Source organism: Lynx canadensis, chromosome B3 (assembly GCF_007474595.2).
Source record: "Lynx canadensis isolate LIC74 chromosome B3, mLynCan4.pri.v2, whole genome shotgun sequence".
In the NCBI taxonomy this organism is placed as follows: Eukaryota; Metazoa; Chordata; class Mammalia; order Carnivora; family Felidae; genus Lynx; species Lynx canadensis.
In genome coordinates, this window is record NC_044308.2 from 3,871,243 (window position 1) to 3,881,635 (window position 10,393).

Sequence of the window (10,393 nt, forward strand, 5' to 3'; positions counted from 1 at the left end):
GAAGCCCTGCGATGTTAGAGCGAGAGGTAGCGCTCTGGCTGGGAGGTCCCCCATGGGAAACGTGGACTCAGGGAGGACGGAGTATAAGTCGCGTGCTCCCAGAAGCGTCGCCATCTGCCCGTTTTAAAGGACTGCTTTTCTGTAGAAGTCAGGGGCAACGCGGGACGAGAGCCAGCCGTGGGGCACGGCAGGGACCGTACCGGGGACCTCATGTGTGGCCAGGTGCACCCTTGGAAGGCAGACTTAGCGTAGGCCTTCGAAAGACGCTGCCCTGTGAGACGGAGCCAGCCCCGCTCTTTGCTGATCCCTGAAAGTGGGTTGTTGTGCCATCGGTCCTTGTAAAAGTTACGATTCTTTCTTTGAAATAGCACTGGATTTTGAAGTGCTGACCATTTAAGCTAGAAGCTTGTAAATCAATGTCCGTACATATTTTTAAATGATATGCATGGTTTAAGAGGAACCTAATTCTGGGTACGTGGTTTCCTCCAAAAGAAAACACTATCTATTCCGGGGGTGGTGGGGTGGCATCATGGAGAGGGAATCCTGTACAGAAATGTATGTTCTTTAAGTGTCTTTTCCATACACCTGCCTCAAGGATTGTTACTCTTTAAATGCCAGCCAGGCAAGAGGGGGACTTTGGTGATAATTTGGCAGCTGGATGGAACATTCTAGTGAACTTAGGAGTGTGTGTGTGTGTGTGTGTGTGTGTGTGTGTGTGTGTGTTGGGGAAAGAGATGGGAGAAACTACAAAGAACAAGGTTTTAAATGAAAAATACGTACACCTAAGAAAAAATAGCCTTTAATACTCCTGGTGGTGATACTCCGTGTTCTGGAATCTATGAGAAGATGAGTTTCTGGGTCTTTCGTTTCGAGTGGGGTTGTACAGTGCCCTGCGCTCTCTGATGATGCAGAGCCTTGTGAAGAGGGGTCCCCCCCAGTCACACAGACCCCTGGTGCCCCTGGCCGGAGCCCAGAGAAACCACAATGGAGGCCAGACTGGTACATTTTGGCAGGTGGTTGACAGGTCTGATGATACACAGCTGCGGGGCATGTGTCACTGTTGTTAGGCCGTTGTCCCGCTTTCGGTATCAGGTCCTGACTTGAAATAGTCGTAGCGATGTCTCGTGATGTAGCAGGCCATTAGGCATTTCTTACATCGAATGTAAGAATTTAATCATTAGTATGAAGTGGTCAAGTGGGCTCTCCCAGGAGTACTAGGGTTTGTTTGGATTTTTTTCCTTTTTAAGTGCATTTTTGGTACATGAATAATCTATACATTTTTTTTTTAAAAAAAGGAAACTACAGATGAGTGAAAAGAGAAAAAGTCACCTATCAGACCATCTGATTATAACCACTGTTAACATTTTGATATATATCTTTTCAGACTTTTTTCTGTGCGTTTATATGTTTTATTACTTTTTTCGTGAAATACAGTTATGTTATACGTACTGTCTTAGCACTTGCTTTTTTCCCTTGTGGCACCGTATTGTGACTCGATTTCTATATCACTAAAGATATAATTCTATCATTTTTAATATCTATAGAGGTTGTCCCTCAGGTTACTTAGGTTTCTGATTTTTTACTGTCACAGTTGATGAAATCCTTCATTCTAACATCTTTGTAAACTTTTCAGAATACTTACTTAGGATGATTTTCTGCAGTTGGCCTTGCCAGCTTAACAGCGTGGTGGGCAGTCCACCCAGTACTGCCCTGTGCCTCCTCCCGTCCTTCCTGGGCATGTGGGAGACTACTTTCCAGCCCCCTTAAAGTCACACGGGGTTCCATGACATTCTGGCCAGTGAATTGTGAGCAGAAGTGACATGCGAGACCCCCAGGCTGAGACTGTGGGATGCTTTAGCCTCTGTCCCCTCGCCTCAGCACGGGGTGATGTCCGGCGATGGGGCCTCTGTCCACCTGGGTCCTTGAGTGACTGTGGAAGAGCCCCCGCTCCCCTCAAGACACCCACCCACCTGCATGGACGTGGGGTGTGGGTAGACAGTAAACCTTAGGTGTTGTGTATGCCCCTGGGGTTTCAAGGTTAATTTGTTACTGCGGCATAACACGTCCTATGCTGACTAACAAAACACGGTACGCATATTTTTAGGACTTTTAATGTGTATTGCCTCAAATTGCCTTCCAGAAAGACAATACCAAATTAGACTCTTACCAGCAACGTGTGAGAATGTCCTACTCCCCCTTTAACACTGGTGTTACCGTGGGGGCTGGTGGCTAGTTTTGATATGCATTTTTTCATTAGAGTGTGACCCTCCCTAGCAAAAATATTCACTGGACAATATACTTTTGTACTTTACCTATTCATCCCCTCTGGCCACTTTTCTCATTAACATTCCCATGTTAACTATACTAGAATTTTAAAAAAGTAAAAATGAGTAAACTAGGCTAATCAATAAGGAATAAAAATAAAATGAAAAAAAAAAAAAGGTTAAATCTATGACCCATCTGGAATTTTTTTACTTAAACTGGGAAATCTGTCCTTTCTCTACAGATATGAAATTCCATTTTTACTCTGTCCCCAGTCCTCACATATGGTTCAGTGTGCTTCTGAACTTTCGTCGTTCACGTTCTGGCACTGGTACGACACTGTTTGATCATCCCATATTTAGAGTAAATGCCTCCATTAATTAAACCTTTTCAAAAAAAAAAGTCCCTTTTGTATATTACTATTTCTAAAAGAAATTTGCTATCGTTTGTAATGTTTTGAAGAATCAGAAACTGGATCATGTAAAAATTTATAGGTTACTCCTACAATTCTTCAGCGAGAATTAACATCTTTATAACATTTAAACTCTGACCTCAGTAAATTTATGAAATCGTATGCTCCTCAGTATATTTCTTCTAGTATAGGTAATTTCTGCGCTTGTGCTTGTAAATGAGCTCTCTTGTTCATTATATTTTCCAACTGCTTATTCATATAAAGCATTAAGAAAAATGAAAATTAGGTCCATTGATTTTCTGATCTAAAGTATTATAGGAGAGTTGTATAAAGTGTACCCATTAGGAAAAAACATAGACTGAAAGTCCCCCATAATGAAAATCTCTCTGCCCCAGGATAGTCCGTATTTACAGCATGTGCCTCATTTTTTTTCTAAAAGTCTTTTTCTCTTTTTTCTCACTTTGACCACATGCTACAACTCTTGAACTACTTGAGTCTTTTTTATTTGGCTGTAGATCTCAGGCGTCTTCCTGTGTCAGTCCGTATCAATCTACCTCATTCGTAACTGTGCACAGAGAGCAGCGTGTGTGCATATTGGTTTATTTAACGTGGCAGTTGGTCGTTTATTTTTTAACTAGCCAATCACTGAGTTTTCTTTTGTTCTCCTGTTTTTCTGGTTGTTAATTCTTTTGCCTTTCTCAGGTAGATAATAGTTGTGGGTGGTGATGATGATTTCACCTCCATATTTTTATCTTATTTCACTTCCTTATCATATTGACCAGCACTCTTGAAAGAACATTAAGTAACAAATATTTAATTGTGCTGGCATTTTACATTCTTCTTTATATATGTATACACATATATACATATATATGTGTATATATATGTATATGTATCTTTATATGTATACATATATATATAAAGATACATATACACACACACATATACACATACATATACTTAGCAAGAATACTTCTAGTGTTTGTCTAAAAGTACAAATTTGAGGGGGCACGTGGGTGGCTCAGTAGGTTAAGCATCTGACTCTTGATTCCGGCTTAGGTCATGATCTCACTCTTCACGGGATGGGGCTCTGCACTGACAGTGTGGAGCCTGCTTGGGATTCTCTCTCTCCCCCCCTCTCTGCCCCTCCCCTGCTCGTGCACACACACACTCTCTCTCTCTCTCTCAAAATAAACTTAAAACAATTTTTTTTAAATAAAAGTACAAATTTGACTCAGTGTAAGATATTCTTAATTTATATATTATAAAGTTATATCTTCTCTTTCTAGTTTGCTGAAAGGTTTATCAGTGATGGATGTTAGGATTTTATTAAATTTCTTTTCTGCACATCTGTCGAGATGATGAAATGGTTTTTATCATGACCTAAGATGAATCATTTTAATAGACTTACTGATGTTGAGCCCTCTGTGCATTTCTAGAAAAACCTGGGTTAGTCATGGTATATTACTCTTTTAATGTAGATCTCCACTCAGTGTTAACAGTGGTTATTTATGATGGGTTAGTTTATGGTAGATTTTTGCTCTGTGTTCTTATCTGTATTTTCTGATTTTTCTACAAGTCTTGTGTATTGCTTGTATAATAAAAATAAGAGCTTTAAAATAAGAAAAATATCCCAAACTTGGTTTGCTCATATCTTGGAATTTTTCATATGTTAAGATGGATAGTTGTATAATTGTTTTTCTCCTTTGTCAGGTACTGGTGTTGGGTTTATGTTAACTTCTTTTAAAAACAAACAAAATGGCGCCTGGCTGGCTCAGTGGGTAGGACATGTGACTTGATCTCGGGGTTGTGAGTTTGAGCCCCACATTGGGCATAGAGCTTACTTTAAAACAAACAAATAAGAACTTGGAGAGTTCTTGCTCTCTTTTTTTTTATGCCCTGGACACAGTTTAAATAATATTTAGGATTTTTTGCTCCTTGAAGTTTTTATAACCTGTGTAAAACTGTCCAAGTCTAGTGCCTTTTTAGGAAATAATTCTTTGACATTTTTTTCCAGTATTTTCCAGGCTCATTGGTCTCTTCAAACTTTCTTCCTATTCTGTGAGTTTTGGGCCATTTAACTCCTAAATAAAGATTGTTAAGATTTTCCTATTTGCCAGTGTGGAGTTGTTGTATTCTTCTTTCTCGTTCATGACGTTGTGTGTCTGTTCTTTCCCTTTATTTGTATGCATGTTCCCAGGATTATTCGATTTCATCAGTCTTTTCAAAGAACTTAAATCCTAATTTACTCCACCATTTTATGATTTTTTGTTACTTCCTTTATTTTTTTCACCTTCTCAAATTGAATGCCATTTTAATTTTTTCTTGTTTAAATAATGGACACAGGTACTAGCAGTTGTAAGGCTGTGACTTCTCTGCTGAATATTTCCTTATCCATATCCCTCAAATTTTTAGGCAGGGTGTTCTAAGGTATAAATAATTTGTAATTTCAGATTTGACTTTATTTTTTACCAGAGAGTTATTTGAAATTATGTTTTTTAATTTCCAGATAATTTTATATTTGCTGTTGTTGTTTTTAACATTTGTTACAAATTTCAAGTTTAACTGCTTTGCTGTCAAAGAGGGGATGGCCTGTACAATTTCTGCATTTTGGAGTTTTATTGATATCTTCTTGGGACCCAGCAAATTGTCAATTTTAATATTCCTAGGAAAATGGAAAAGAAGGTATGTTCTCTGAAGGGAACAAAATTCAGTCTGTATGTGTTAATTTGACCTTATTATAATATCATGGACCATTAATTTTTACTTACTTGATTCATTAAAGACTAAGGAAAATGAGTCTCCCACTACTGTTGAATTTCTATTTTTCTTCTGTTTCTAATGGTTTTTGCTTTATGTATTTCAGTATGTTATTCGGCAAATTATCTTTTTTATATTTAAGGGGGAAATTTTTCCCTTTGAAGACTTCTATACCTTTGTGAGTTTTACCTGATTTTGTTGTAACGGAGTTGTTTACGTAGAAATACATAGTTCAGTAAAATGTTTGTGTCTGTTTTTCAGTCAACAAAAATCTTTCAGGATTTCAAAAATCCTTTGTGTCTTAAGAAGGTATTTTGGAAGCTCTTGATCTCCCCAAGGATAGGTTTATGTTCTCCGGGGTCACTTTCTGAGCCAAAAGCAAGGATGGTGATGTGCTTTTGGTGGAACAGAATGAGAGCTTTTGAGTACGCCAACATTTCCGATTCTCGGTTTGGGGCAAACGCATACTTGGATATGCTTAGCAGACACCTTCCCTTCAGGGGGTCACATTTTGCCTCCATGGGGCCCATAGCACAGCTGTTCTCAACCCGAGAGGCTCGTTTCTTCTGCGGGGCTAGCCTTCGGAGCAGAGGGCAGCAGAGAGTAGAGACGCTTGTGTTCCTGGCCATTTGGGGGGCGGGGGGTGGGGGGGGGCGTGCTAATCTCAGAGACTCATTCTGTCAGAAAAGATTTTTCCAGAGCAGTTTGAACAGATTACTCACATGGCAAAGTCTGTGTCAAGCAGAGAACCAGCTTTTCCCAAACACACGTAGGAGGTGTGGATCTCAACCCACAGCTCAGGAGCGAAATTAGTAAGACCTCCTCTCTTTTCCCTTCATTCAAGTTAATGAATTTCTGTTTTGAGTCCCCATTCTGTCGAGCCCATGCAATTTGATCTGGGTCAATTCCGGGACCCCCTTTTCTCCAGTTTGAGTCTTCAGAGGTTTTGGGGGGGGGGCTTGTGTATCTTTCAAGGTATTGGGGGGGGCGGCTAGTGTTCCTGCCCCTGCCCCACTCTGCCACGCACCCCGCTCCCTCTGTGACATGCTTGCGTGCTCGGGAGTTCAAGAATTACGCAGACGTTCCTGTGCGGCAGAAGTCTCCCCGAGGCTGTCCTGGGCCCTGTCTGCAGCCATCCTGTTTGACAGCCAGGGTTTCAGGTAGAGGGTGGCTGAACGTGAGGGGTCCGTAGGACAGGCCAGACGTGTTGGCACGGAGTGCGCTGCCGAGCGGAAGCGGCTCTGTGGCTCCTGGCGCCTGCTTGTTGGCTTGACGGCCTGTCTGCAGGCACCGGCAGTTAGCTTGTGGGTTATCCCGTGACCCTGACCGTGACCAGAGCCACCTCCCGGAGGGGCCTCCTGCTGCCGCATCAGGTCCTGTGTGTTCTCTCTCCGGGGCGTTTGGCCAGGTTGGCCTTGCTCTTGACTTACTCCTCCATGACTCTGAGGTTTTCCCTCCCGATCCTGTCTTAACTTCTCACTGTTCTACCTCCTTCCTCTCCTCCTCCCGCTCTGGAGCGTTGGGGTCTCCACGGATCTGGCCCGGACCATCTTCCCTCGAGACTGTCCCCCGGCGTTTCAGGGCGTCCGTGGTTGATTCCGTCAGCCGCTGCTGTGCACCTGGCCTGTGTCCCCGTGGCCCCTGCACAAGTCAGCTGCCGTCCTCCAGCACCGCCATCCTCCCCTCCGTCCCGGCCCCTCTCATGATCTTGGGTTCCTCCCTCCGGCCAACCAGCGTCTTCACCCCTGCCCTGCTGCTGGTCTCCTTTGGCCCAGAGCTCCTTCGTGCTCCGGTTTCTCACATGGGCAGGTGTCCAGAGGCCTCTTCCCAAAGCTGGAGGCATCGGTTCTTGCCCCACCTCCCCACATCTGCAGGGCCTCCCCGGGCACCTGGCCCGCCTAACTGTGCTGTTGCTGTTCTTCCTCTGCTGCCTGGAACCTTCCCCGTGCCCACCCTGCTCTTCCCGCAGCCAGCCCGCGAACTCAAAGGTGGGACTCACAGACCTCCCACAGGTGTTCCCCCTGGTGGAGGGAAGACCATGTGTTGTGGTGCTAATGGAACCCAGCCGATGGGGGGTCTGTGTCGCCAAGAACAGGGGCAAGAGCACAGCCAGCTTGTCTAGAAGCGGAGGGCCCAGGCCACTCTGAAGACCCTCAGACCCTTGAGACGTCAGGCTCGAGGGCTCCCCGCTTGGAAGGAACCCGCAATGACTACACCTGCTGCACGCCTCCCTCCCCACAGCCTGTGCGCGCTGGCCGTCTGGTTTGCAGACCGCACGCTTCTGGGCTACCTGGGCTATCCAGGCCATCCCAGAAGAACCTCCTGGATGAGCACCTTTGCAGTCTGGGCCTGGCAGCATGCATTCCAGCAAGCTCCTTGTGCTGGACAAGACGCTGGCTCCCCAAAGACGGCCTCATCCTAGTCCCTGCCACCTGTCCCTGTGTGGCAGAAGGGACCTTGCAGATGAACCTCGGATGGGGAGATTCTCCTGGACTATCTGGGTGGGCCCAGTCCCATCCCACGAGGTCCTAAAAACAGAGACCTTTCCTGGCCGGGGTCAGAAGGAGACGTGACGGCCAAAGACTCCGATGAGGTCCTGCCGGCTTCGAAGAGGAACGAAGGGGCCACAGCCCGTGAGCGCGGGTGACGCAGGCCAGGAAACAGCCTCCCCTCTAGAGCCTTCGGAAAGGAACGCGGCCCCGCCGACACCCTGGTGTTAGCCCGGCGAGGCCCCCGTCGGACTTGGGACCTACAGAACGGTAAGATGCCCTGTCTGTGAGTCTCCAGGTTTGTGGGGGTTACGGCAGCAGTTGGTACACTCCTCCCGTGAGTTTCCTTAGAATTGAGAACCTTTGCTCTATGCATTCAGTCAACTGCATGGTTTCACGTGGTGGGTGCTCCTTAATCAAAAACCTCTTGATTCTGGCACCTGCTGCCACCTGCTTGAGTCCCTGCTCAAATTCCGGAGAGGAAGCGAGTGAACACGTGAACAGGTAAGTCTGGCCCAGCTCCTGTTTCGCTGCAGGACAAGCCATAGGATGCTTGTCACCAGGATGGACTGGCTACCTCGGGACCAGCTTTGGCCAGAGGGCCCGTCCCGAGTAGAAAATGTGGCCTCGGTGGGCTGCCCGTGTAGCGGGGGCTCTGGATGTAGAGGCAGCATGACTGGTGTCTGGGACCTGTCATCTGGGAGGGAGGGGGCAGGGAGGACTCGGGAAGATTCCTGGGGCTGACTTCTGCAGGATGGTGCGGCCTTGCCGGCAGGTGGAGGCACAGAGTTGAGGCAGCCGAGCACTCAGGCTTTGGTCGGCCTCTTGGTGCTGGAGTGCAACCCGCCGTGGCGGAGGGGCTGCCCAGGGGATGGAGGTGAGGTCCCTGAGGACTGGGTGCCCAGCGCCAGAGGGGCTGGGGAGCTGGGAGGGACTCTACTTGGGGAGGGGGGAGAGTGACGGGGGGCACTCAGGAGAATGGGTTGGAGTTTGGGACTTAGGCCCTGGGAGCTAACGCTTGTCCTCCTCTACGGTTCTGAAATCCCTGAGGGCAGTCTGGGCTTCGTTCAGCAGCTCGGCTGGAAGAACGGGGAGAAGGGAGGGTTGGGGGGTGGGGGAGTTCGGGAGAAGGAGAAGGTTTGATGCACAGAAGACAGTTGAGTGAGGAGCTTTAATTGGCAGAACTCTCTTCCGAAAAGGATCCTGTTTCGAAGGCTCTTTGGCAGACCTTAGAAAGCAAATGCTGAGAACTGTCCAAGCCCGAGTGCATCTCAGAATACTGAGATTACAGTAATTACCACAGTACTGATCTGCAAAGTAAGCACAGGGAAGGCCAGTCAAGCTCTGACCTTGCCATTTTTTTAAATATCAAATTCTTGGGGCGCCTGGGTGGCTCAGTCGGTTGAGCGTCCGACTTGGGCTCAGGTCACGATCTCACGGTTTGTGAGTTCGAGCCCCGCGCCGGGCTCTGTGCTGACAGCTCAGAGCCTGGGGCCGGCTTCAGATTCTGTGTCTCCCTCTCTCTCTGCCCCTTCCCCACATGTGCTCTGTCTCTCTCTGTCTCTCCGAAATAAATGTAAAAAAAATAATAATAATTAAAAAAATAAATAAATGTCAAATTCTTCCCCGAGGAACATTCTGGAACTGAGCCCGGCCTGTCTGTGGTGGGGACGGGGCTGAGGCAGATACGGCTGCAGAGGCTGCACATGCGTGTGTTCAGTTCTAGATTCGGGGAAGGAAGGACGGGTGACAGACCTGTGAGCCACCTGGCGGCCACGCTGAAATGTCTCCAGCCACTCGTGGAGGTCCGGGCTGCAGCAGTGGAAGAAGGTCCCGGATCCCTCCCGGCTGCAGCCCCTCGGGCCGGACTCACTCGGGGTGTAGTTAGTGAAGAAGAAACCGGAAGTACAACAGGTTTTGGTAAATCACTTTTCTCTGGAAATAAAAGAAGGTCGATTCATATTGTTCTGTGGAAACCCTGGACTGCTGTGGCCATGGCGAGGGTTTGAGGTTAGTGCGGATGCCCTGGACGGCCTGAGAAATGAGCAGACAGACCGCCTTGTGTTTGCCCTTCCCCTTCCCGATTGTAACACGACGTGAGGCAGAGGAAAGATTCCAACATGAGACTTTAGTTCCCGAGGCGAAGCATTATTCCCTCATCCTTAGTATTTGCTTAAGCAAATATTTATCTAAAATCTTGTTAAAAACTTGACCCCCTCCTGCCCCCTGCCAGGCAGGGACAGCTGTGTTCAGATAGTGTCTCATTTCCTCATGAATCACACTGATGCATTATAAATAGTTCTTTATTACAAGTTTATATATGTGCTGGATACATAAAATATATTTCATTTAAAATATTTAAAAGAATTCCTGAAATTAAGCGGTTTATTCTGATTCTTGCTAAAACCATCTTCACATTCGAGCCTTTATCTCGTTTTGTTTATTTATGAGAGAGTGTGCAAGTACGTGA